We start from the raw sequence: 27,897 nt of genomic DNA, 5'->3' as shown, positions 1-27,897 counted from the left end.
AACGGCCGAGCCAAGAGCCACGGGTCCAGCTTTCCTCTTGACAGAACTCAGACAGCACCGGGCTGCAGCAGCCGGGTCAGATTGGACGTGGAAGAGGGCACCTCCATGGGAGAGGCTTCCGGTGCACCGTGGCTCTGAGCTGCGGGGTGTCCACAGGGCCTTGAGTGTCACGTTCGTTAGCGGTTAGCCGCAGGGTAAGCGGCCATCTGACACCACTCATCAGATGACGAAGGAGCTGTCCCGAGTCACGGACCTGCGCTGACATCTCTTGTGCAGTAAAGAAAAGGAACAAAAGCCACGGGTCTATGTTGCGGTTTTCAGTATTTTTAGTTTACAAGCCAACTGTTTATCACATTAAGACACTGATCTATAAATAAATTTGAAAGCAGTGATACATCTGGGCCTTTGCCGGCTTCAAGTTGAGGCAATGATCTGTAGATATATTTGTCTGTGTCATTGATCCCTTTATTATTAACGCCGTGGCTTTCATCCTGGTTATCAATCACATTCCTGATTACCAAAGTCCTTATCAAACCTCTGTTCCCGGGGGCGGGCCCCGGAGGTCAGCTCTTGCGTTTGAGTAACGTGAAGCCACATCTACTTGTGGTTGTATTTCAGAGGCTGAAGCCACCTCTGCTCGTGGCTGTATTTCGGAGGCGTCATTGGTTTTCATTAGCAAATCGTGTTCTTTCTGAGGCTCTCCCGGGTTCAGGGTTCTCCTGGGTCAGGAGATGCTTCCCGGTCTGCAGCATGTGGCACCTGCACGCTCTGGGATTAGAGCACTTACGGCTTCCTCGGGCGCTTTCCCCTCTCCGCAGAAGCTACGCCTGGTTCACTAGTTGTGTAGGGTTTCTCACTGCCGCCTTTGCTTTGCCGTTTCTTTATCATCAGGCAGTCTCGAGTCCCCGCGGGGGCCACCACACCCGTGTTTGTTTCCGTTCAGTGTTCCCGCACGAGCCCATGGATCCCGACGCGCTGTTTGCCATGCCTCCGGCCCGCAGTAGACCCAGGACGTCTGTGTTCACGTGTCCTGGTGAAACTCTCAGCTTCCCACACGGCTGCTTGATCTTGTTCACACTGCATCTTGCTTACGCCAGAGCAAACTAATACAAGTTGAATTTTTTTTTTTTTAACGTTTACTTCTTTTTGAGAGAGCGTGAGCCGGGGAGGGACAGAGAGAGAGAGAGGGAGACACAGAATCCAAAGCAGGATCCAGGCTCCGAGCTGGCAGCCCAGAGCCCGACGTGGGGCTCCAACTCACGGACCGTGAGATCATGACCTGAGCCGAAGTCTGATGCTTAACTGAGCCACCCAGGTGCCCCTACACTTTGAATTTTGAAGTAAAAATGTTCAATTAGCATAAAATTCTACTTAGTGTCATCACTGGCTAAAGTGACCAACCCTTTAATATCGCTCAGATCACAGGCTAAATTTAAACAGGGTCTTCTCCATTCAGAAACTCTGGCAACGTAATGGGCATGTATATTTTGCTGTTTTCTGAGTGGATACAGTTTTTCTTTTTCTTACAAGAAGTTCAATGTACAAATTTCAGAAAATATCAAAAAGAAATGTAAGAAGAGGTTCTTGTCGGTGCCCCTGTGTCCTCCACACGGCACCTGCCAAAGGCCTCCTGGAACAAGTGTCTTTCTCTGGTCCGGCCAGGGGCAGGGAGGAGAGCCACGGGCGGAGAGTTGGTACTCCTGGGAGCATTAAAATCCTTGACTCAAGGTTTGCTTCTGGAAGAATTCAACGTAACACGGCAGTTAAAAAATAAATAAATAAAAATCCTAGGAAGAATAACAGAGCAATTATTTAGAAGTAACCAGTATAGAAAACTCTTCCTCTTTCTAAACCCAAATTTGGTTGTCTCCTTGTTCAGCACAGAACTCTTTCTTACGCGCGCACACACACACACATACACACACACACACACATTTTTGGGGGAAAATGGGGGGATCACATTCCACTGTTTAGTTTCCCTGAAGTCCTTGCTGTGCCGGGAGGGCTGTGAAGGTGACAGCTTGTGGGGATGGCAGAAGCAGAGGCCAGTGTCCCCAGAGACCAGCAGGTCGCAGGCAGGTGGCTTCGCTCTGTGGTTCAGGGGCTGCTTCTTGCCCTGCCACCCCCCAAACCAGCAACCCCATCTTGCTACTCACCCGCCCCTCGGCCCTTTCTCCTGGGCACACCTTTCCACGCAGCTAGCCCCAGCCACACATGACCTCTGTGTTCTGACACGGACCTTCCTCCTCTCAGTCAGGATTCCCTGGCACCCTCTCTAGGCGCCTTCCTCCTGGTGGTCGAGCCTCCATGGTGGCCCGTGCCTGGTGTTCATGGTTTTATCCGAAGAAGAGGACCGGCGTCACTTCCAGGGCTTGGCATAAAGGTCTTTAGAAAACAGCTATCTGTCGGTTGCTCAGTATATGTGCGGCCAAAGTGAGCACTCTGTCGGTGGCTTAAAGTGGAGGTTTTACAATAGCAGAGTTGGGGGCCCTGGTCTAGTCGTTTGGGTGTTGAGGTTCGTATAGGACATTGTAGGCTCACTTTGGTTATTTTAATTTTTCACGCTGCAACATACTCAGTTCTTTGGAGAATCTTAATTAAAAAATTTTTTTAATGTTTATTTATTTTTGAGGGAGAGAGAGAGTGGGGTACAGGGGAGAGAGAGTGGGGACAGAGGATCCGAAGCAGGCTTTACACTGATAGCAGTGAGCCTGATGCTGGGCTCGAACTCACGAACTGCGAGATCATGACCTGAGCCCAAGTCGGACACTTAACCGACTGAGCCACCCAGCAGCCCCTCTTTGGGGAATTTTAATGGGTTCTTTAAAAATTGTTTGTAGGTCTTGTACTCAAGTCTTTTTTAAGTTTATTTATTTTGAGATAGAGTGTGAGTGAGCCGGGGAGGGGCAGAGAGAGAGGGGGAGAAAGAATCCCAAGGAGGCTCTGTGCTGTCAGTGCAGAGCCTGATGTGGGGCTCAATCCCATGAACCATGAGATCGTGACCCGAACCGAAATCAAGTCAGACACTTTTCAGAAAAAGCATCTGACAAAATATAGCATCCTTTCTTGATAAAAATCCTCAAGAAAGTAGGGGTAGAATGAATATACCTCAAGATCATAAAGGCCATATATGAAAAGCCCACAGCTAATATCATCCTCAATGGGGAAAAACTGAGAACTTTCCCCCTAAGGTCAGGAACATGACAAGGATGTACATTCTCACCATTGTTATTCATCGTAGTGCTGGAAGCCCTAGCCTCAGCAATCAGACAACACAAAGAAATAAAAGGCATCCAGATTGTCAAAGAAGAAGTCATGCTTTCACTCTTCACAGATGACATGACACTCTACGTGGAAAACCCAAAAGATTCCACCAAAACGCTGCTGGACTGATCCATGAACTCAGCAAATTTGCAGGATATAAAATCAATGTACAGAAATCGGCTGCATTTCTATACACCAATAATGAAGGAGAGCAGGAAGGGAATCAAGGAATCGATCCCATTTACAACTGCACCGAAACCCATAAAATACTTAGGAATAAACCTAACCAAAGACGTGAAAGATCTATACACTGAAAACTGTAGAAAGCTTATGCAAGGAATTGAAGAAGACACAAAGAAATGGAAAAATATTCCATGCTCATGGGTCGGAAGAACAAATATTGTTAAAATGTCGATACTACCCAAAGCGATCTACATATTCAATGCAATCCCTATCAAAATAGCACCACCGTTCTTCACAGAGCTAGAACAAACAATCCTAAAATTTGTATGGAACCAGAAAAGACCCCGAATAGCCAGAGCGATCTTGATAGATAAAACCAAAGCAGGAGGCACCACAATCCCGGACTTTAAGTTGTATCACAAAGCTGTAATCATCAAGACAGTAAGGTACTGGCACAAGAACAGACACTCGGATTAATGGAACAGAAATACAAAACCCAGAAATGGACCCACAGACGTATGGCCAACTAATCTTTGACAAAGCAGGAAAGAGTATCCATTGGAATCAACAGTCTCTTCAGCAAGTGGTGCTGGGAAAACTGGACAGCGACATGCAGAAGAATGAACCTGGACCACTTTCTTACACCAGACACAAAAATAAACTCAAAATGGATGAAAGGCCTCAATGTAAGACAGGAAGCCATCCAAATACTCGAGGAGAAAGCAGGCAAAAACCTCTTTGACCTTGGCCACAGCAACTTCTAACTCAACACGTCTCCGGAGGCAAGGGAAATAAAAGCAAACTTCTGCACAGCAAAGGAAACAGCAAAACTAAAAGGCAACTGATAGAATGGGAGAAGATATTTGCAAACGACATATCAGATAAGGGGTTAATATCCAAAATCTATAAAGAACTTATCAAGCTCAACACCCAAAAAACAAATAATCCAGTGAAGAAATGGGCAGAAGACATGAATAGACAATTCTCCAAAGAAGACATCCAGATGGCCAACTGACGCATGAAAAAATGCTCAACATCACTCATCATCAGCAAAATACAAATCAAAACCACAATGAGATACCACTTCACACCGGTCAGAATGGCTAACGTTAACAACTCAGGCAACAACAGATGTTGGCAAGGATGTGGAGAAAGAGGAGCCCTTTTGCCCTGCTGGTGGGAATGCAGCCTGTGTAGCCGCTCTGGAAAACAGTGTGGAGGTGCCCCAAAAAGTTAAAAATAGAACTACCCTACGGCCCAGCAATTACACTACTAGGTATCTATCCAAAGAATACAAAAATGCTGATTTGAAGGGGCACATGCACCCCAATGTTTATAGCAGTCCTATCGACAATAGCCAAATTATGGAAAGAGCCCAAATGTCCATCAACTGATGAATGGATAAAGAGATGTGGTATGTATATACAATGGAATAGTACTTGGCGATGAAAAAGAATGAAATGTTGCCATTTGCAACTACATGGATGGAGTTGGAGGGTATTATGCTAAGCGAAATAAGTCAGTCAAAGACAAGTATCATGTGATTTCATTCCTATGTGGAATTTAAGATACAAAAAAGATGAACACAAGGTAAGAAAAAATAATATAAAAACAGAGAGGGACAAACCATAAGAGACTCTTGAATACAGAAAACAAACTGAGGGCTCCTGGCAGGGTGTTGGGTGGGGGGATGGGCTAGATGGGAGATGGGCATTAAGGAGGGCACTTGTTGGGAAGAGCACTGGGTGTTATATGTAAGTGATGACTCACTAAATTCTATATATAATAATACACATAGTATTAATTTTACACTATATGTTAACTAACTTGGATTTAAATAACAACAACAACAACAAGAGTCAGACGCTTAACCGAATGAACCACCCAGGAGCCCCTGTTGGTCTTGTACTAAAGTCTTGTACTAACAATATTTAGGACAAAATGAGCTTGCATAGAACTTAATATTTCTGAGTTAAAAAGAATGGCTAACACTTACTGCACGTTTGCCATGAGTCAGGCCCTATTCTGAACTTTTTAAAAATATCAATTCATGAGTTTCGCCCCGGATCCCAGCAGCCTCTGTGCAAGTGGAAGGGGGTGGCCGACTGGGCTGCCTGGCTTTGCTGGGCGGGGAGGCAGGCGGTTTCCTCATGCAGGACAGGAAGGTGCTGATGGGTCTATCCTCTGACCCAAGTGCATCAAATAAGCACAAATGTTTCTGTTCTTGCCGGTAGAAAGGGCCCCTTCAAAAACACTTGCTGTTTCATTCACCCTGAGCGCTGTTGCTATGAAGCATCTTTCTTATGTAGTGTCTGTAACATTCGGTAAACTGTATTTCGGGGGGGGAGGGGGCGGGGGATGGAGACAAAGAAATAGTAACTACAGTAGAAAACCAATGTCTCTCACCTGACAAGCAATTTTATTGGAGGTTGGATCACACAGTGCGGGAGAAGTGGGAATAGCGTAGACACAATAATTTTCTTATTAGCACAAAGTAAATCTTTAGCAATAGTCAGACGGGGCCTACACACTAGCTTTTAAATTAGCTGTGTTTTAAATAGCATGGTTTAAAAATACACAACAATAAATCAGGAGGCCATTGTAAATCAAGGTCGCACATTACCGAACCTTGCGTCTCCTTTGTGAAATGCATGATTAATCTTTCCGTTGCCAGGAATATGATTCTTCCTGTTTGGGGGATGGCGTGTGGGTCCCGAGAGGCCCCTCACTTTGGGGACTCACTTTTAGGCCCTGCATTCACGGGGCCATTTTTACCGGATTTCAAGGGAGAACAGCTACCCCGAGACACAACTGCTTCTTCGGCCTTCTCTCCGGTCCATCGGCACGAGCAGATTTTCGCCGTGATAAAGGCATTTTTCTGATCACAGACTCTGTACCGCCTCTAGAATTTTGTCAAGTTGAACCCCAACAACTCGAGAGGAGACATCTCCAGCGCCTACCGGGGGAGGAGAAAGAAGACGGCCTGTCTGTGGTTGGTGCAGACTAGTAGTTCCGCCAGAATTTTATCCTGGAAAATGAAGCAAGTCTCCTATCTCACTGGTCAACTGATTTTCCCAAGAAAATAAATAGAAAACAAATTCTTTTATTCGAGTAAATTGTATATTTAATACTGGCATTACGGGAATGCTTTCGTCTTCAACGAGTGAGCGTTCACTTGTACTTTCTAGAGCAGCTGGTTGGGAATATTGTAGAACTTTTTACAGCCTTTATTGATCGGTTTCTGGCATGTGAATCCCTAGACAGGAACTGTCTCTGGGCGAGATTTTATGACCTTAGTATAGATCCAAAGCTTTTAATGCACCTTTTGCCTTTATCATAATGTCACTGAGAAAATTGGAGTGGGCTGGATTGGCCTTCTGACATAAAAGTCCATGTTTAATTATGTGGCGATGGCTCTGTTTTACACAGCCCCCACATGTAAAGATTTTAGAATCCTTCCTAGCCTATGTGGTCACGTGGCCTCTGAAATTAAATAAACAGGAGACGCTCTTCTGGGTTGATAACGTAGAGCTACCGCTGTGTCCCCAGCAAGCCTCAGGAGACAACTGAATCCACTGGTTGGCTATTGTTAAGAGAAACAGCAAAATATCCAGCCAACATCAAAACGGTCGTTCTTATCAAACTAACTCTGGCATCTGATTTGATAATACTGTTTAAACAAGTTTACCGAACAGACTAGCTCATTTGGTCATTTGGTGGACCCGCTGGTACACCTTTCCAGAAGACTTACTGAGTTCTTTTGTGACAGAAGAGATGTCCTTAAAATATTCTTTAACAAAGCCTTAAATGCGGTAGGAAATACAAGGCTGAATGCTGGGCTCCATTCTGTTGCTCGGTGACCGTCACCTGGCACTCCACTTATCGGGATGGAATGATGGCACCGTTCCTGGTACTTGTTGGATATTCAAAGAAACCTCCAGTCGCTTTTTTGAAAAACAGTTTGGTAGCTCAACAATCCTACTCCATGGGAAGTAGGCTGAGCTTCCATGGCTGTGCTTCACGAGGACAGCGACATAAATCAGGGCTTTTAACATTTACAGCCCAACCTTGGTCTTGCTGTCTGAATACCGATACTTGGTTTGCTGGCATCTAAAACACACGAATCTCGGGGCACTTGGGTGGCTCAGTCGGTTGAGCGCTGGGCTTAGGTCACGATCTCACGGTTGGTTAGTTCGGTCCCGTGTCTGGCTCTGTGCTGACGGCTCGGAGCCCGGAGCCTGCTTCGGATTCTGTGTCTCCCTCTCTTTCTGCCCCTCCCCCGCTCACGCTCTGTCCATCTCTCTCTCAAAGGGAAATAAATATTTAAAAAAAACAAACCCGAAAAACACATATATATGTGCATACATAACACGTGTGTTGATGTGTCTACAAACACACTGTACTTTTTTCATTTTTTATTTTTACTTATTTATTAGAGAAAGAGAGAGAGAGAGAGAAAGGTGAGGGGAAGAGGATGAGAAAGAGAGAATCCCAAGCAGGCTCCACGCTCGGCACGGAACCCAACACAGGGCCTGATCCCATGACCCTGGGACCATGACCTGAGCCGAAATCAAGAGTCAGTCGCTCAATCGACTGAGCCACCCAGGCGCCCCACACTGTGTGTATTTTTAATTGAACCGGGACCATAGGTACATATGGCTTTTTCCTTCCCTTTTTCCTGTTTCTCTTCCTCTTTCTCATTCATATTTCTGGTTTCCTGGAAATGTCCAATCCTTCTCTGTTGACCCTCAAGCTAGGAAAAAGGCGACAGACAGCGTGTTGAGAGAGGGTTTGTATCTCTGTTGGGGCTCATCCTTGTCAGGCTTCGCTTCGGGGTGGGCGGGCGGGGGATCCAGTGGCGGCAGAAGGGTTTGCTGGTTGCTTTGGAAACGTTTCATTTCTCTAGAGAAGAGCCCTCATTAGGAGCCAGGTCCCCGCGCTGTGCATGACGGGGTGTGGTGGTGACGCCATCATACTCCCATCCGAAGGCAGCGTTTCTGAGCTCTGGACCTCTCCCCGGTCCTATGCCTCAACTGTATACCACCCTTTCTGCTTCTAGTTCCTTGTGTTATTTATTTATGAAAAAAAATTTTTTTCAGGATTCCTTTCTGGCACTAAATCTTGGCCTTTGTTTTTCTTGGAGATTTACTGCTGCCCATAATCTGACATAATGTCAAGGAAAAAAAAATATATATATATATATATATATAATGGAAGGAGGGCCTTTAATGAGCTGGTTTGAATTACCCCCAAACTTTACTTCTCTTTTCTTTTTTATTCTCAGGAGAGACCATTCATTCGTTGATTCATTATTGACTACTCAGTATTCCAGGTTGAACTGTGTCCCCCGAAAGGCTGTGTTGAAGTCTTTTTTTTTTTTTTTAAACTTTTTTTTTTTTTTCAACGTTTATTTTTTTTATTTTTGGGACAGAGAGAGACAGAGCATGAACGGGGGAGGGGCAGAGAGAGAGGGAGACACAGAATCAGAAACAGGCTCCAGGCTCTGAGCCATCAGCCCAGAGCCTGACGCGGGGCTCGAACTCCCGGACCGCGAGATCGTGACCTGGCTGAAGTCGGACGCTTAACCGACTGCGCCACCCAGGCGCCCCGAGGCTGTGTTGAAGTCTTAAACCGAGCATCTGTGATTGGAAATAGGGTCTCCCCCTGTCATCAAGTTAAGATGAGGTCGTCCTCAGTGGGGATGGGCCTTGATCCAATATGCCTGGTGTCCTTGTGAGGACAGACAGACGCAGACACACGGGAAGACGGCCCCATGCAGACGGGAGTTTACAAGTGAAGGGACGCCAAGGGGCATCCGTATCCTCCTGGAGCTACTGGAGAGATGTGGGAGTTTCTTTTCTAGAGTCTTCCGAGGGAGCGCAGCCCTACTGAAATTTTTCTTTCAGACGTCTGGCCGCCAGAACTGTGAGAGAATGTGTTTCTACAGTTCTAAGCACCCCCCCTCCCCCATGCAGTACTTTGTCCCGGCAGCCCCAGGACACTCACACCTCCTGTGCGCCAGTAGGGATGGAGGTCCAACGGGGGACAGACCTGACTTCCCTGTGTGTCACCGTGCAGATTCCACCCCCCCCCCCACCTTAGCACTGTGCCCGGGGCCCCAGCTCCAGGCTCCGCTTGGGGTGGGTGATGTGGAGCAACCGCGGAGTGGGTGCTTGACCCAGCCGCCCTAAGCGGAGGGTCAGTGGCTGTTGTCCTCTCTCACATCCCTGTCCCCCGGGCTGGGTCACTGCCCTCAGGTGCTGCCTCACCCCAGGCTTCCCTACCTCCTTGCCAGTCTTGGGAAATGGCCCTTTTACTAAACTCTCCTCAAAGAACCCAGTTCAAGGTTCCCTTTTGTTTCCTGCTTGGGCTTTGACTCATCCTCCCGCCCTTATGGAATTCACCTTTTAGGGAAGAGATGAAAATCAGGATAAATAAAGTACAATGTATGTCAGTGACAAGCCCTGGGGCAAAAATCAAAGCGTAGAAGGGGCAGCCCCCCCCCCCCCAGTGGGGGCTGTGACTTTTACCTTGCGGCCAGAGGAGGCCTCCCGAGAAGGTGTTCGGTCTCGCCCCTTCTCTCTCTTCCAGATCTCCCTGAAGGAAGTGCTGCCTCAGGAACTTTGGTCTGGGAAAGGCCTGCGTGTGGGAGAGAGGCCAGGAGGCTGGAGGGGCTGAAGTTGAGGCCAGTGAGATACGGTGGTTCTACCACGTTCTTTCGGAGGTCGCCAAGTATTGCATTCTAAGGTTGTATCATATATGTGTTTTTAAGAATGTTTCTTTACTTCTGAGAGAGACAAGGCAAGCGAGTGCAGGCGGGGAAGGGACAGAGAGGGGAGACAGAGGGTGGGCTCTGTGTTGACAGCAGAGAGCCCGACGAGTGGGGCTCGAACCCACGAACCGCGAGATCATGACCTGAGCCCGAGTCGGAGGCTTAGCCGACTGAGCCACCCAGGCGCCCCGTATCGTGTATGTTTGTAACTGGCCCTCTGTCCCGCGTGTAGTGGCTTCCGTGAGGGTTCTGACCACCTCCCTCCTCACTCGCTGGCCACACTTCTGCCGTCGGTAACAAACGCTGGGCTTATCCCTGAGGTCAGCGTCTCCGCGGCTCAGTCTCTCCAAGCCCTATGATATGAACCCGTCGTGAGGAGTCCTCAGTTGGTTTACTGCAAGGCCTTTTTGAGCCATAGGTTAATATATTAATGAAGACTGTGGCTGTTACCCCGCATTAAATAATGGCTGTGAATGATCGGAAGAAAAACATCTCCGTTGTCCTGCACAGTGCCAGATGGATCACTCTGCCAAGAGGACTCAAAAATATGACAACCTTTTATTCCTCTGCAGCCCGGACGCGTGCGGATTCATTTCTACGCTATTGCAAAAAAACGCCTCACGACGATTCTGAGCGAAAAACACATTAAATCATCCCGTTAATTATATCGAAGCGGCACACTGAGATTTTGTTGCTAATCTAGCTTAAACTTGGCATCTCCAACTCATCCAATATTTTATTTCTATTCAGGTCATATTAGTCAGTTGGGCAAAAGCAGCCATGTTTATTTATCTTATTAGTTTATTTTGGTCAAGTAGCAAATTATGACGGAATTATAATAATTCCTCTATTTATAGCTCTCTCTCACAATTACACACAGACTTGACATTTGACACGTGGGCTCACTGCGGTAGAAATATTAACACGTCCACAGTGTCCCCGCTGCTTTCCCGGAGGAGCGTAAGTGGCCCCCAACATTCTGGGTTCTATGTTTTTCCCTGATTCCTCCCGTTTAGTGTTTTATTTGTGGTATTACGTCCACGTGCAAATAGGTACAAAGAGCCACATATGGTATGACGATGTGCCGTCTAGCTGAACACACAGGTGCGGGCGGGTGCCAGGGCTCTTGTCACAGCTGGCGGACTTCACCTGGCTGGTCCAGGGAGGGCAGCAGGGGCCCAGGCTCCCGGAGCCCCAGGGATGTTTCCTCCTCTCCAGGATTTTCCGGGATGGCGGGGGGGGGGGGGGCGGGGGAGGGGTGTCAGTCTCATTAACTCAGGAGATGTTTCGTAGTTGGGGTTCAGAGCCTCGGTTTCAGCGGAAGACCTACAGGAATCTGCGTGAGGGCACCTGCGGTACCGTTGTTGTCTCGTTATCACAGCTGCCTGAGCCGGAGGGCGGAGGGCAAGGCCCGTCCCCCACTCAGGAGGTGGAAGGGGACCCCCGACTGCAGTAGAACCTTCTGGTGGGAACGACTGAGCGTGCTTCCTGTGGTCACGCTTCTCTCTGCCACAGCACAATGCCAGGTGACAGGTGGCAGTGACTGTCCCAGACTCGGCAGAGCCGGGATCCCCAGGGGAGGCGGGGCCAGAGGCAGGACCTGAGACAGAGGCAGGCGAGGGCCAAGGCTGGTCAGGGGCACGTGGGTCCTACCGGCGGGAAACAGCTCACACCGTAGGGCCCAAGCTGCCAAGTCGTGGGTACGGGGAAGCCCAGGCCTCACGGAAGTCGCAGAAGGATTGGGGGCAAGCAAGAGGCGTGTGCGGGGCCCAGAAACACAGGGGCTGAGACCACTCCAGCCTCACCAGGGTCCCCTCCAGGCCGCCTCTCGGGGGAAGAGTCCGGACATGGCAGTCTGTAATCTGAGGGGGCGGGCAGGGAGGCCACGTGGCGGGGAGCGGACCCTCGTCACCAGACCACGGTGAGTGGGCTCTGGGCTTCAGGGCTGCTTCTCTGCTGTCCGTTTTCTGTTAGCGTCCCCTGTCTGGGCTTCCAGTCCCCCATGTGTCACGACGTCTCTGCTGCTTGACCGCCAGCTTAGCAGAACCCACTGTACTTTCTGATGGTAGCCCATACCCCTCAGAGCCACCGAGAAGGTCACTGCTCCTGCTCCTGCAAAAGAGGAGATTACGAGCCACTCTCCATGCTGGCTTATTAGGCAGCGGTTTTTAAAATCACAGCTGCAAACAGAGGTAGTCGTCATTATGCAAGGCACCTTCTTTGTAATCACTTAAGATTTTATGCATTTGCAGGTCTGACTATTGCTAAATCAAGGGAAAAATAAGCAAGAAGAATTTTTCTGTACGCACATGTGAGTGCTCATACATTTTAAATCCTGTTCAGTCAAGCGTTGAGTCCTAGTGATACAGTGCTAATAATGCAGATTTCAACGTGCTTTCCCCCAATTTGGTATTAGCCTGCTATGTTGCAGCTCAGTCAGTTTCTTCGCATAAGCATTCAGGGAGCGTTTTGCTACGCGGCCGCCCATTTTCCCATTTCAAGCTAAGCATCCAAAGCCTGATTGCATTTGGCAACTTTGATTTCCCCCGCTCTTACATATCATGGTCCTGAGCATCAAATGGTGTTACCATTTCTGTTCCGATCATCAGAGATGATTTAGGAAAATCACAAGGAAAAGGCAGCCCTGTTGTACCTGTTCCTCCCGTCGTCTTCCTTGCTGACGCTCCTTCATCGTTGCCCTAAGGTCCGGAGGACTTCTTTAGCTGTTCTTGAGGAGTAGGTCCGGAGGTGACCGAGTGTTTTAGTTTTTCTTCTTTTGAGAACGTCTCTAGTTCCCCTTCACTCCTCAAAGATAGCTGCACGGAGGATGTAGAATTTGTGGCCGACAGCTCTCTTCTTCCAGCACCTGGACCGTGTCATGCTGCTTCCTTCTGGCCTCGGGTTTCAGATGAGAAATGCGCCAGCATTCGAACTGGTGTTCCTGTATTGGTACTTTGTGATCTCTCTCTGGCTGCTTTCAACAGTTTTTCTTGGTCTTTAGTTTCCTGATGATGCATCTTCGATGAGGTTTTTTTTTTGTTTTTTTTGTTTTTTTTTTTTTTTTGGTGGGGGGGTCCTAACCTAACGTAAACTGTACTTGCATCTGGAGGTTTATGCATTTTCCCAAATTTTGCAAGTTTCTAGCCAGTGTTGCTTTGAACGTGCTTTTAGCTACCCCCTTTTTCCCTTTCCTTCTGGGACTCTGATGACATGAAGGTTGGATGTCTTGTTATGGTCCCACAATCCCTGAAACTGTGTGGGTTTCTATTTTCTCTTTGTTGTTGAGATGGTGTAAATTCTACTGATCTGTCCTCAAGTTTGCTGATTCTATCTTTTGTCATTTCTACTGCACTAGGAACCTGTCCCGTGAGTTTTCTATTTCGGTTACTGTATTTTTTCAGTTCTATTGTCATCCTTTACTTACTACGAATCCTTTTTAGGTAAAAACCACCCCACAACATTTATTGTCATCGGGTAATAACATAAAGGTAATCAAAACAATCTCAACAAATGTTTTAGAACTATCCTCCTAAAGAAGGGCATCGAAAAAAACAAACTACTTGGCCTTCTCAAGAATTTCTCACGTCACTGATCATTTCTAGTTGGAGAGACTTTGGAGCAGGGTAATATTATTCCTGTTTAGCATGATTTGACCCAGCTGTTTTCTTGACTTTTAGAATGAATCTCTTCTGCATCATCTGGGGTCATGTTCTCGTCAAAACCTAGGATACACGGGAGTGTGGGTGGCTCAGTCAGTTAAGCATCTGACTCTTGATCTCAGCTCAGGTCCTGATCTCACAGTTTGTGAGTTTGAGGCCCACATCGGGCTCCGTGCTGTCAGTGCAGAGGCTGCTTGAGACTCTCTCTCTCTCCCTCTTTCTCTGCCCCTCCTTTGCTTGTGCTCTCTCTTTAAAAAAAAATACATTAGAAAATTAAAAAAAATACATTAAAAAAAATAATTTTCAGAGATTTTGAGGAGCTGTTTTGCTCTACTTCCTGTCTGGTCCTGATGGGGCTCCCACAGGTTCCTGCTGGTGCTTCCTGAGCGGTGGAGGGACCTTCCCCAGACCAAGCCGCCTGGTGCCTTTAGAGGCCTAGAATGATTCTGGGGCCAGATGGTCGATTCCTCCTTGCTCGAGCCCTGGGCCACCCTCTCTCTCTAGCTGGGGGAGGGCGTATGTCCCCTGGCCTCTTCTTGTCAGTGGGTCAGCACTCTGCTGGTGCTGCTGGGTCACCTGCTTTCGCTGGTGGGCAGGACTCCTGTTTGATGTGGGGGAGGGGTGAGCCTACCTGGGCCACCTTCTGTTCAAGGTGGTGGGTCGGGGGACGCCTGGCGGGGGCTGGAGTTGGGAAGATGTCCCGTTGCTCTGGGTCCTTGGGTCCTCCCTCCCCTTTCCACCTTCCAGAGTCTCCACCTTGGGTCTCTCTAACCTCATCTGCTCAACCTATTTTAATTTTCTATCTAGCACTCATCAGTCATTACCTAATATTTTCATTAATTGATTAAAATCATTAATTACGTTTGTGTCTCTCCTAAAGTGCACGCATAGGACAGCTGAGGCCTGTAAGTAACTCTCCGTGTTTATGTGAGGGTTCATTGACAAACTCTGCGTAAGTAATCTCAGTTCCTCGAATAGTGCTGAGCCCAGAGGACTTCAACACTGGTGCTCGAAGGAATGGAAGCCAAGAGGCCCGCAGGACGCTTCCTTGCCCAAGCCAGGTCTCGCTTGCCCCGCATAGCGCGTGGAGGCCACTATCAACATCCCAGGCCCGGGTGGCCAGCGTGAGCTTGAGTCTCCTCTCCCTTGCGATCGTTAACACAGGAAGAACGTCCTGTTTTGACTCCGTAAAATGCAACCGAGTAGAGTAGAGCTGGGTGTGGGCGTGTCTGCGAGATTCACCCCTGCCTCAGTTTGGAGGTGCAGAACCAGGGCGAGTCTGGGCTGCTGGCCGCGTTCACGCTGACGGCTGCCGTCATCTCGCTGGATTCCTTGGGCTTCGGGGAAGCAGGAAGAAGCTCTCTGCCACGTCCCCATGGCACTCCAACGAACCGATTCCTGTCCCTCCCCCGTGGCTGATGACCTGGCCGAGCAGTAGCACAGTTGTGAGAGCTGCTAGTCTAATGATTTTCTCGATCTGCTTTTGGGAAGAGGAAAACCACGCTGAATAAACCATTGCCAGCCGGCAGGGGCCCTGCACCTCCTCCGGGGTGTCCTTGAACAATACCGAATTCCTGTTTTAGCCTGTGTGCCTAGCACAAGCCTATTTATTCTTGCCAATGAGACGGAAGTAGAAGATCGGGATTTTTACAGCGTTTGACATTATGCATTATAAGCCAACGGGTCTAAGTATTTACAGAGATCAAGGGTATTCACTGCCTCCGCCTGCCACACGCCAGTCTACTATTTAATATTGTAACACGCCTAAAACGGATTAGCCACATTTGAAATTAATTAAAAGAGAACATTCATGATTTCAGAATAAAGCTTATCCCTGCTAATTTTGAAAATTAATCTGATTTATTCCCCTTGGATTTCTAATGCTTCTGAAACCAATCCTTCAGGAAAAGGATAGCGTACGGTTCCTTTTCAGTGACCTGACTACAGAAAGGGATTGTGTGACTTTCACAAATAATTCCTTATTTAATGCTACATGTTTACTTGCATGCTTTTTCTTATGAATGGTATTCAGATAACAGATTAAATCCCACTCCCAGGCGCAGGCCAGGAGCTAAGCGAGACAGAGATCACTGGAAGAGGAACTGAGTGCAGCCTGAGGGGAATTAGCCTCCTCGGCTGTATTAATAAAGGCTGCTGACTCAGGAGCTTGGGCATTAGAACTGGGTACGAAGATAAATCGCAGCATCCCAGTCTCCCCTGGGATCTTCAAGACCCACGCGCGCACGCACACATGCACACGCATGCACGCACACTTACCCAAAGGCAGCAGGCTGGGTAAGATTTGAGGCCCGAGACTTTAACTTTTAAAACAACCAAATGAACAAATCAAACCCCATATTTTAATGAACCAAGTGACGGGAGAGAAGGCGAAGAGAGGGGCAACCCCCCAGCGAACGTAGACCGTGTAGACACTGTAACATTTAGCCCAAACGCTTACTCCGTCCTCAACCCACATGAAATTATTATCTTCCGCACTGCGACCATGGCTCTGTGGTCTCCAACAATATAAACCAACATACTACAGGCAACATACGCAGCTCAACACAGCACAACAGAACACATCACAACACGACACTGCCCGGCCCGTGAGGCCACATAAAGTAACACGACGTTAGACGCGACAGTGTCCCCAGGGAGGCCTCTGCCACCTGCCTTCTCCAAGCTCGTCTTGGACACCGAGGCTTCACCTGGAGCCACCCACAAAGCCTTTATGTTGGAAAAGTCACAACAAAACAGCCTCAGGGCGCGTAATAGAGCCGTACAATTTTGATAATGTGGGCAATAAACATTAGAGGCAGGCCGGACAACGGTGCACAGAAGTGTTTTTCCAGATCAGCAGTTTTTCACAATAAACATTTATCAAGACAGCCAACGCAAATGAAAACACCTACGTCTCCTTGGAATACCAAAGCGTGTTCTGGGAGCATCTGAATTCATAAATTGCGGGCTGACTGTTTTCCACAGGCCGGCCTAATATAACTCACACAGATATCATTCCTTACCCCTGAGAACACCCTCGCAGCATGCATTATGGGCCTGTCAGGCTGGATTTATATGACAGAGGATTCTGGAGGAGGCGTTATTGATGGCAAATGGACGATCCACCTGACATTGGCAATCGGAAGTATTTCTGAAAAACCCTTTTGTCGCTTGAAAGGGCTATAAATCTAAAAATAATTTTGAATTCACAAGCAATCCTTTTATGCAATAAGTTGATAGCAAATATATTACTGAAGAGACACGTAATTACCTTAAAATCTACCACAGTTAGAAATGTATCGAAGCTCTTAAATTATAATTCAATTTTACAATAGTAAAACATATAACAAATATTTTTTACTGTTGATTTTTTTGGGTCCCCCTTCTATGCTTGCGTATATATAAGGAAAAAGTGGAGCTATTTATAAGCTGTCTCCCAGACTGTCTCAGGAAGCTCCAGAAGTTTCTAACTACATAAAACATTGATTCTGAGAAGCAAGAGAAAGGGGACTTTTATCCGCCTGTCAGTACACGGAGCCAGCGGTCCTGCGCTCCCCAGCACAGCAGAGAGGGCTTCCCTGGTCTCCCTTCCACAAGGAGGTCCCTGTGTGGACTGAAGGAAGCCAGGGGTGACGGGATCTGGGCCCAGGCTTTCTAGTTGCATATAGAGCATTTTCTTTCATTGACTTTTAAAATGTTTATTTACTTTGAGAGAGAGAGAGAGAGAGAGAGCGCATGTGCACGTGCATGCGTGAATGGGGAAGGGGTAGAGAGAGAGGGAGAGAGAATGGACGTGGGGCTGGATCCCGCGAACTGCGAGACTATGACCTGAGCCCAAACCAAGAGTCAGAGGCTTCGCAGACTCAGCCCCCCACGGGCCCCGCATATGAGAATTTAACTTGGCCAGCTCAGCGGGGCACTTTGTATTTGTCTCCATCTCTGCCAGTGTCTATCTATAAATGTGTATTTACCTGTATATCCACAACCATCGCTGGATCGATGTCCATAGCATGTCAATGACTGTAACGTTGTTTATGGTATCTGTATCCATGGGCACAGCATGGCTACATCTGTCTCTACTATAACCGTGTCCGTATCCGTTGTCTACACCCCACCCTGTCTCTCACTGCCTCCCTTTCTCCTGGGCTGGCCGTGGGACAGGTCACGGAGCGCTCTGGGCTCGGGACGGACAGCTGGAATTCAGAGTTGCCTCTATTGCAAACTCACTGCGCCAGCCTGGGTGTGCGGTTTGCCCCCTGACACTTCAGTGTCCTCATCCATTGAGAAGGGACCCTGGTGGGTTACTGTGAACTTAAATCCTGGATCACACGTGCTCTGGGGGCTACAAAACACCACACACAAGCGACAGGCTGTTCAGGCCCACTTTTGGAGGTCTGAAGGGAGAAGAAGCCCCCATTTCAAGACCTACTCCCCCATGACGCCTGCAGTCCACTCGCTGGTTCACGTTGGGCGAATCACGGGGCCTCAGGACAGAGGGGTGGGGCGCCTGGCCCGTGGCTGGGGCGAGACCGAGCAGAGGGGGCCCTACTCCCTCTCAGCCTCAGTTTCCTTCTCTGTAACATTGGCTGCTGATTCTATTAGAAGACATCACCCCAAGATCTGGGCTAAGACCAATATTAAGCAAAAATGACGTGTAAAGGTAAGAAGGGTAAGTAGTGTCACCTCTGGTCCCCAATGTGCCAGTACTCTGACATGTGACAGGCTCCCGTGCTCACAGCCTGGGAATGCCCAGGACAGAAGAGAGAGAGACTCTCGGCCCTGAGGCCCTGGAAACAGCGCCCGCAGCGTTACCGCCCCCCCAGTTCTGCCCGGGTTAACGGTGCCGCCAGGAGGCCCTCCAGGACTCCCCGCTCCCAGGACAGGCAGATGGGGCAGGCTGCAGCCCTCCTCTTGGGAGGATCCACCTTCCTGTTAACGCTTCCAGTGCCCCAAGCCCGGCACACATGCCTCCCATCACAGTCAGTAAAGTGCTTTCCACAGCAGCATCTTCCAGACAAGGGCTTGTGTGTGTGGTTCTTGTGCTGAATTTCTAAGCGTACAGCGTGGAGGGCATTTGCCTCATTGGATGATTTCTGGATGCGGTGAGCGAACCCGGCATTTCGGGGGAATCTGTTACCGTCCATGACCTCCAAGTCACCGTCTACCACAAGCATGGTGAGGCCGCAGCCGTGCCGGATAGGGACGCTACAGGGCCTGGCTCTGCCCTGGGGGACTTGGTCCTAAGGGAGACGCCCCCTCCCCCCAACGATGACAGCAAGAACTTCGACTGTGCCGATGTCACATTCAAACACAGCAATGCAGGGGTCTCGGGCTAACGTTCTCCCTATGTGCCTGTCCTGACGCTTTGCAGTCAGAGGAACCTTCCCAGCAAATGCACGGCTTGGCAGGACCCGCACGGGTGGAGCAGCGTCTGTGTTCTCAGACTGCGGTTTCTCACAAAACCCAACGTGTCCCCGACGACAGCCAAGTGGGGCCTCAGCGCAGCCCCTGGCGGGGATCCGCGCGCCCTGCTGACCCGCTGCTGAGTCCCGAGCGAGCACCGTGGGAGAGCACGTCAGGGCCCGGTGGCACCCTCTGTCTTGCCGGGAAAGTTCATGTCGGGGACACTATCGAGCTGACTTCCTGGGTGGAGCGATTTTAGGACGCTCACTTGAAAACGGGGTTAAACACACCCTGCGAGAGGGACCTCAGCGGCGGGAGGTGTAGGCTCGCCACGGCTCGGGAGCGCATGAAGGTAACTGAGGTATTTCTGACAGTGCTACAGGCCGCCGAGACCAGCCCTCCCAGCTCCTTAAGTGACGCGAGGCACAGGGGCCTGCTTCGTGCCCGGGGCGTCGCGGCCAACGGTTGGGAACTGGTTCCTGCACAGTGACTACACAGTGACCCGGATCCTGCCCTCCTGCCTCCACCCGTCCCTCCAGGGCCCAGTCCTCAAGCACGTGGCCTGGGCTCTCAGGGGCTAAGCCAGTGTTTTTTCTAAAGCCGCCAGGCTCGAGAGATCCCTCCCTCCCGGGCATTGCTGACTTAATTTACCCTCCGTGGGCCTGTCCCAGGGCTCGCAGCCCCTGAGGAGGCCTGGATGAGGCCTGCGTTCCCTGGGGTGAATTCCCCACAGTCCTGACAGGCAGTCTCCCTCCTCGGGCCCCGTGGCGAGTGAAGACTCAACATGTAACCGATTCCCTTCCCAGCCAGCTCCGGCTGTGTCCCTCCCAGGCCCCCTGGGAGCCCCTCGCGGCGATGGGACCCGGGCCCAGTACTGCCTTTCCCCAAAGCATCTGGCTGCTTTGGCTTCATCTGTTGCAAACCAGAGGAAGTGCCCACCAGGGGCCCACTTGCCTCCGAGACTTGCACAAGTGTGCAGAAATATATGCACAAAGATAGATGATACAGCATCGTTTAAGCAAGACTGGAAAATAAAAAAACCAAACAACCCGAGTTGTTGGTTCCCTAATCTTATAGGGATAAGATTAGATCAATAAACAAAAACTACTAGTCCGTGAACTGCTAATGAAGACGTAGTGATGTGGTGACATAGCCACCATATGTGGTCAAATGAAAGTATCAAGTGGCAGAATAGATCTCAACTGTGTCGTAAAGAAGCACTTCTGTGTGTGTAGCAGGAATGTGGAAACACTTACCGCCACCCCCCCACCCCGCCCCGGCCACCCCGGCTGCATCCAGAGGACGCATCTGAGGGAGGGGGAGAAAGGCTAACTTCTTAAATATACTTTTCTCGTTGTTTCCTTCTTTTTCCTTCCACAGCATAATTAAAAAGCTATCATAAAAAGTGTAAGGTCAGCATCCCGTTCCCTGAGCACTTAACTGCCTCTTCTCGAGCCGTTTACGAGCTGGCTCTCCAAGCAGGATATTTTTCAGACGAGTGTCCTCACCTTGGCTTTGGGCCCTGGCTTTGGGCCTCCCCCCCAGAGCCAGGGAGGGCTTGCTCATCTAACTTGGCCTCCTGAGGTTTCATCGAGGCGGGGAGCCGTTCCCGCCGTCAGGCATTCGTAACAAAACCGTCTGTGGTGTGTCCGGGCACGCAGCCCATCCTCCTGAGTCCTCCCTGTCCGGCCTCCGCATGCCCGGTGTCCTCCTCAATCTTTCGCCCCCGCGCCCTGTTGGCCCAGGCCCTTCCCCCTACTGCTGCTTTGCTCTCTGCCATCCGACGTACACCCTGGTGAGATAGCTCGCCTCCTCGAAGGTTGCCTTTGAATCAGAGATCAGGCATTTTCGTGTGTATATGGCACAGGGCAGACCTTTAAAGAGGTCTGTACGGGTCTCTTATCTGGAATCTCGTGGGGTCCCGCTTTCCCGTGGCATCTGAAACATTGCAGAACGGGTGAATAAGGCTGATTCTCACCGCACACCAACCCTCACGTCCCTCTTCTTTCTTCCACTAGCAGCACTGCTCCTCTATTCACTCTTCAGCGAGGGTTAGCAGAGCAGGTGAAAACCACGTGCCTCACCTAAGACACAGTCTTGTTAAGATCAGCAGCTGACACCAAGGGTTGAAGGGCAAGTCGAGGGCGGGGGGGATGCGATTTTTATCTGTGGACTTAGATTTCCAGGGATTCTCTGCAATCCCCCCGCCCGCAGCGAATCCCAAGTCCCACATGCCTTCGTTTCCTCTGGTTGGGTCTCCTCTGAGTTTCAACTCTACGGATACCACAGCTATGCAATTTCTTGGCAAATTAAAGTTCTCTTTCATTTTAAGCACGTTTTTGTGTTTAAGCCCCTGCGCAGGAGCTACAAATTTCTTTGAAACTTGTGAATGTTTCGTAGCTATGTAACCCAATATGTAAATGTCCGCGCACCCCTTGCTTAGAGCCCGGTTCTTCAGGTGATGATGGCGACGACAGCCCACGTTAGGGTGCCTCTGCACTCCACGGATATGTCATTCAGTCGCAGCAACCACACCAGCTGAGCGTCTTCACGATTCCCAGCTTTTGCAGATGAGAAAACGGAGGCACAAAGCACGTCGTTAACTTGCCCAAAGCCATACAACCAGGAAGTGGTGAAGCTGGCTTTCCAACCCGGTTCTCCAATTTCTGAGGCTGTTCCTAAGCGCTATCCTGCCTACCTTGCAAGGAGCCGTCCACCCACTAATGTTAACACAGGCTGGCGAGAGTTGAACACGGGAACTGGAGAGCAAGGCCCAGGGGAGCACTGAGCAGAGGGAGCGGTTAGATGTGGGGTCCGGTGCCTAGAGGGCAGCTACGTCTGGTGCCTAAACTGGAGCTTTGAGCTGCCTAGAAGTGCTGTGCCCTTCCTCCTCCGTCCTGCTCTCCCCTGGTGACTGTCCACCTCTGCCTGCCTCCTGGGGACTGCCGCCGCCCCTGCCCACCCTCTGGTGGCTGTGTCCACTCCAGCCTGCCCCCTGGAGACTCTGTCCCCACCCCTGCCCACCCCCTGGTGACTCTGTCCGCTACTCCCCACTTGCTGGTGATTATGTTCATTCCTGTCAGCACCCTAGGGTGTGTTCATCCCTGACTTGCCCCCTAGTGATTCTGATCCCCCTGTTTGCCACCCCCCCTTGACTATGTCCACTAATTCCCACCCACTAGTGACCATGTCCGCCTCTGCCTGTCCCCTGGTGACTGTGCCTGCCCCTGCCCGCCCCAGTATTGACTATGTCACACCTTTTCCTTCCCAGGATCTCAAACACTACATTCTTCCCTCGAGGATGAGCTTGCTCTTCATTCCCCTGAGAAAGGTGGGCCATCAGGAGAGAACTTAACCACGCCCCCTGTTAGGGGCTGAACTGTGTCCCCCCACATTCATGTTGACCTCCTGACCCCAGGACCTCAGATTGTGGCTGTATTTGGGATGGGGTCCTCAAAGAGGTGATTAGGTTAGAATGAGGTCATGAGGGAGGGCCCCAGTTCAGTGTGACCGGTGTCCTGATAAGGAGATCAGGACACAGACACACAGAGGGACGGCCACATGAGAACACGGGGAAGACAGGCGTCCACACGCCAAGGAGAGAGGCCTCAGGGACAAGCAGCCCTGCCGGCACCTTCAGGTCAGACTTGCAGCCTCCAGAGCTGTGAGAGATCAGGACTGCACGCATCTGCCCAGTCTGAGGGCTCTGTCACGGCAGCTCCAGGCCAATCAACTCCCGCTACATCTGTTCCCTCTCTGCACCTGGCCCCGCGCTTGCTGTCCTTCCCGTGAGAGGGAACAATGAATTTCGTTTGCCCCTTTAGAAAATCAGCAGGGGCGCCTGGGTGGCTCAGTCGGTTAAGCGTCCAACTTTGGCTCAGGTCATGATCTCCGGGTTCATGAGTTCGAGCCCCGTGTCGGGCTCTGTGCTGACAGCTCAGAGCCTGGGGCCTGCTTGGGATTCCGTGTCTCTCTCTTGGACCCTCCCTGACTCATGCTCTCTCACTATAAATATTAAAAAATAAATAAAAAAGAAAACCAGCAAATACACAAACTACTGGTGAGCTCTTTATGTATATATACGTATATATTTTTTTAACATTTATTTTTGAGAGAGCATGAGTGGGGGAAGGGCAGAGAGAGAGGGAGACACGGAATCCCAAGCAGGATCCAGGCTCAGCACAGAGCCCGACGCGGGGCTTGAACTCACAAACCGCGAGATCATGACCTGAGCCCAAGTCAGATGCTTAACCGACTGAGCCACCCAGGCGCCCCAGCAAGCCACGGGTGAGTTCTGATCAGTGTGACGTAATGGATGTTTCTAAACCTAGCTATACTCTCATGGGTTTAGAACTGCTTTCCTGAGAGAAAATTCTATTTTCCCTGGAGGATCCCTCCACCTCTCCAGACACCCGGGACGATCAGCCATCAGGTGAGTGTGTTGTTCTCCTCAATTTCCCTCAAACGACACCACCTTTGATCAGCTGGTCGTTTGGCATTAGTTCACAGTATGGAAAACCTTCAAGTGCTTCCCGAGACTTTGCCAGCTCCGTGGGATGCTAGAACTAATGGTGCTCTACAAGGGGGAGGAAAGAGGCCTCTGATCTGCATCATTTGCCGATTTCCATGTTGCAAATGCTCCCACCGCGGCGGATTCGGGCTGCCAGTGTGAGGCCACTGAAGGTCAAGAAGCAGCACGCAGCTGTGGATTTAAGTAACCTTCGGAGCCCAGCTGAGAGTAAAGTATGATAAAAGAATTAGGACATGGCGGACTAGGAGTTTTTGCTACCTCTCAAAAATATAGTTTAATTGGGGCGCCTGGGTGGCTCAGTCAGTTGAGTGGCCGATTCTTGGTTTCAGCTCAGGTCATGATCTCAGGGTCCTGGGATTGAGCCCCACGTTGGGCTCTGTGCTGACAAGTGTGAAGCCCTCTTGGGATTCATTCTCTCTCTCTCTCTCTCCCCCCCCCCCCTCCTGCTTACTCTCTCTCTCTCAAAATTTAACTGAGTGTAAGTGTCTATAATTTAACTTGAAATAATGGCTGTGTTTAACAAATGACTCACAAAACTCCTAAAAACCAACAACCAGCTTTTAAGAGCTGGTCTCCAGCACACCACTAGCTGGTTATCATCTAGCGAAACCTAAAGTCCGTGTGTTTCTTTAGGGAGTCTAAATTTTATACTTTGGTTATGCTGGATCATCAGAGAACTTCGTATTTGCACCAAAGAATTCCTCTCGGCCAAACCATATCGGAAGCCCCTTTCTGTCTTACAAGAACCCCCTATGCTATGAAGCAGAGACTTCGTCCCACAGAAGAAGCTGGAAAAATCACACACTCACTTCCTTTGCAGACAGGCGTGGGCACATGACCCAGGCTCTGCCAACTGGAGGCACCCGCTGCAGTGACGTGAAGGGAGATCCCTGTGGGATCCGTCGTGCAAATGGCAACCTGCGTCCAGATCCAACAAGTCTTAGCAATGAGCGCAATCATCTCTCTGCAGCCTCTGACGCCTCCTGCCGTTCTCTTCTCCGACCCTCCTTCCTGGACGTTTATCCTTCCCCCCTCTCCTCTATAGTTCTATGCATGTTTGTATCCCTAAATAGTTTCTTATTTTGTCTTGCATGGTTAGGAACTTCATATAAATGGAATCGTGCTGTGTGCATTGTTCTTTCTCTTGCTCAACACAGTCTCAGAGACTCATCCAGAATGTTGCTCGCAGCTGTAGTTCATTGAGTTTTCAGCCCAGTGCCTTATTCCATTGCATGAACACATCACAGTTTCTTTACCCATCCCACTGCGGAGGGAGAGCTGGGCTATTTCTAGACTTTTCCTTGTTCATCTTTTGCTTATTTGGCTAAGGGAAAAAACCTCCACCTCGGACAGAGGCTGGAAGGAATACAAGTTACATCTGAATATTGCTTGGCTTGGTTTCGTACAGGGCATAAAGAGGTTAAAACAAATTGGGTCTCTGTCCCTTTATATCTCAAAACTTTGATCTCATTTTGACCAGGAGGATCAAAGCAAGGCCTAATGAAGCGAGGAGAATTATCTGGAATATTAGCAGTTTCAAAGACACGATGAGGCAGTGAAACTAGAGTACAGAGTAACCGGCAGTGCCTTCAATCATGGACATCTGAACCGTAATGCTGGAAACACGAGCAACGCCACACAATCATCTACATCGGTATAGAAATCTGAAGAAGTGCCGAAGCGTGAAGAAGTCTTTGGGAAATTTCTCGGGGCCACCAACCTATGGACCGATCAACATTATTATTTAGGTATCGACTTTGTACAAGGCATTCTATTAGGTATTGAAGGCAGTACGCAGATGTTTACAAGAAAAGATGCCCTAGACCTTAAAGAGCTTATACGTTGACTATGGATAGACCCAGATACAAGGACATGTGTCCTAAGGGTCAAATGAATGGCCAGGAATATAGCCTCTGTACGTTTTCTGCTGCATCCCTGGATTGTAAGCTCTGTGGGAGCAGGGACCGAAGCAGGGTTCTTTCCATCATGTCCCCACATTTTTGAATGAATGCATGAAGAGACTGGAATTGTCCGGAAAGACTTTGTGGAGAAGGAAGGTCCTGGTGTGAACGCTGAAGGGAGGTAGCACTGACTGAACAGCAGCAAAGAGGATAGGGAACAGTAAAGTGGCTGGGCCTTGGTATTGGGGGTGGCGAGAGGAGAGAGCCAGGCTGCCGCAAAGAGCTGTTCAGCGAATGAAGTGGGGAGGATGTCTGGAAGGGTGAGGTAGGGTCCCAAAGTCAACGTCTTGAATGCCAAGTTAAGGAGTTTAATTTTATCTTACAGTTAGTGAGAATAACTGCATTGCAGTGCTTTGAGCAGGGGAGAAAAACCTGTATTTTGGGGTAGATTTATGTTCTAGAGGGACGCAGAAGAGTGGCAGATAGGGTGACAGACATAACTGGGCCCCCCAAACCAGCTTAGTTGGGGTTTATTTGCACAGTAGCAGTTGGAGGGTGCCAGGGGGTGGTAGGAGAGGACAAGCCCTAACGCACAAGCGCTTTTCAGGAACCTCCTACTTTCTTCTGTCCTTTTGGACAAAGCAAGTCACATGTTGAGGCCCAGATTCAAGGGAGTGGAAGATAGATACACTTCTTGATGGAAGAAAGGGCAAAGCCACAAGGCAAAGGGGTGAATGTACAGGGAGGGGTGAGCTTCTGGCCGTTTTTGAAGTCTCCTATCCTGGGCTAAGGGCTAAAGAAAACAGAAAGGTCTAGATGCTCAGAGTGCTGGGTTAGAAAGAGCAGAAATGCATGCATCCACTTTCTGGAACACGTCTAAATGCCACACATCTTAAAATATGATCTGCCTACCTTCTGATTTGGAGAGATTAATCTAGAAATTATGCAGGTCAGTTCAGGTGGGATGATCTGCCTACCTTCTGATTTGGAGAGATTAATCTAGAAATTATGCAGGTCAGTTCAGGTGGGTGTATAACGCAGCTCGCAGAACCTGGGTGTCTAGAAAAACAGACTCAGATACTGTCTTTCCCTCGTTCTTTTGGGCCCTGAGACATTTTCAAAATAAAAGTGAACACTGCATATAACCGGTTGGAAGCACTCCTGGTTTCTTATTAGCCTGTGTCAGCAGAGGAACTCTCAGAACAAAGCGCATGTCCCCCCAGTTTTCCCACTACCAACAATTTACAGCACAGTGCATCATGGGCACAGTATAGGGGGCTGGCAAGCTTTTTGCAGACCATAAAAAAAAAAGTTTTTGAGTCATGACGAAAGTTTTAACTCAAAATTTCAAAAGATACTGAAAAAAATCTAAATTCAGATACATTGTTAAAATAATTTGAACGGAGCTTCTAGATTTTCTTGCTTCCTTAGAATTTTTAATTAGAGATGCCAAGAAAATCACACAGACAATAGCAATTTACATGACTTCTCTATAGCCAAATAAATCCAAAGGTAAAATGATTAAGTATTCCTTCAAACTCAGCTTCATGGCAAAAATCCAAAAAAAAGATACTTAATGTAGACTGGGGATGAATTACTGTGTTTGTTATGTTTGGAGGTCCCCAAAATAAACGAGCTGCCGAGGGTGTCGGGAAGGTAGTAAGACAGAGGAACAGGGAGGGCTCTAGGGATTGGGCGAGGGCCTCCTGTCCAAGGCTATCTACGTTCTCCAGGTGGGGAGGCGCGAGACCTCCGGCCGCCCGAGCCCCTTATCACATCCACACAAGCCAGGTTTCCAGGGTTCCGCCCCAAAAGGGTCCGGAAGCAACTCTGCTGGCCTTTTACCTACTTTGGCAGAGCGCAAGACCCCGCGGGAGACGTCCTGCTTGACCGCCCAGGTGCTCTGCAGGCTGAGCGCTGGGTGCCGGGTGCTGAGTGCCAAGGGCCAGAGACCGGGTGCTGGGTGCCCGGCGAAGGCACTAACAGGAGTTGCCACGATAATCACCTTCTGCGGAAAACAAGTGCACGGACACTGCGGCCGGCCGCCCACGAGTCACCGAACCTTAAAGGAGGAGGAACCCGCTTCCGCAGACCCACCCACCTCGCGTCCGCGCGCGGCTCCGGACTGGTCAAGGCGGCCAAGCGCCGGCCTCCTGGGGGCGTGGCCCCGCCTCCCCGCCCCTC

At 49.6% G+C, this 27,897-nt stretch overlaps 1 long non-coding RNA gene across 3 annotated transcripts; it reads right to left on the bottom strand.

Moving 5' to 3' along the window:
* Positions 1-471: 471 nt before the first annotated feature.
* LOC111559565 lies at positions 472-27,872 on the bottom strand. 3 transcript variants are annotated; one of them, XR_002740683.2, is made up of 3 exons: positions 27,563-27,872; positions 9,978-12,331; positions 472-1,787 (listed from the first exon to the last, which is right to left on the bottom strand). It is a non-coding gene; the product is annotated as an uncharacterized LOC111559565 (long non-coding RNA). The 3 variants fall into 3 exon arrangements; XR_006594717.1 differs by having other exon boundaries at positions 472-1,736; positions 27,563-27,871; XR_006594716.1 differs by lacking the exon at positions 472-1,787 and adding an exon at positions 5,844-6,403 and having other exon boundaries at positions 27,563-27,871.
* Between the last annotated feature and the right edge of the window lie 25 nt (positions 27,873-27,897).

The sequence above is a fragment of the Felis catus genome, chromosome A2 (assembly GCF_018350175.1).
Source record: "Felis catus isolate Fca126 chromosome A2, F.catus_Fca126_mat1.0, whole genome shotgun sequence".
NCBI classification, from domain to species: domain Eukaryota; kingdom Metazoa; phylum Chordata; class Mammalia; order Carnivora; family Felidae; genus Felis; species Felis catus.
This window is presented reverse-complemented; position numbering and strand designations above follow the sequence as displayed.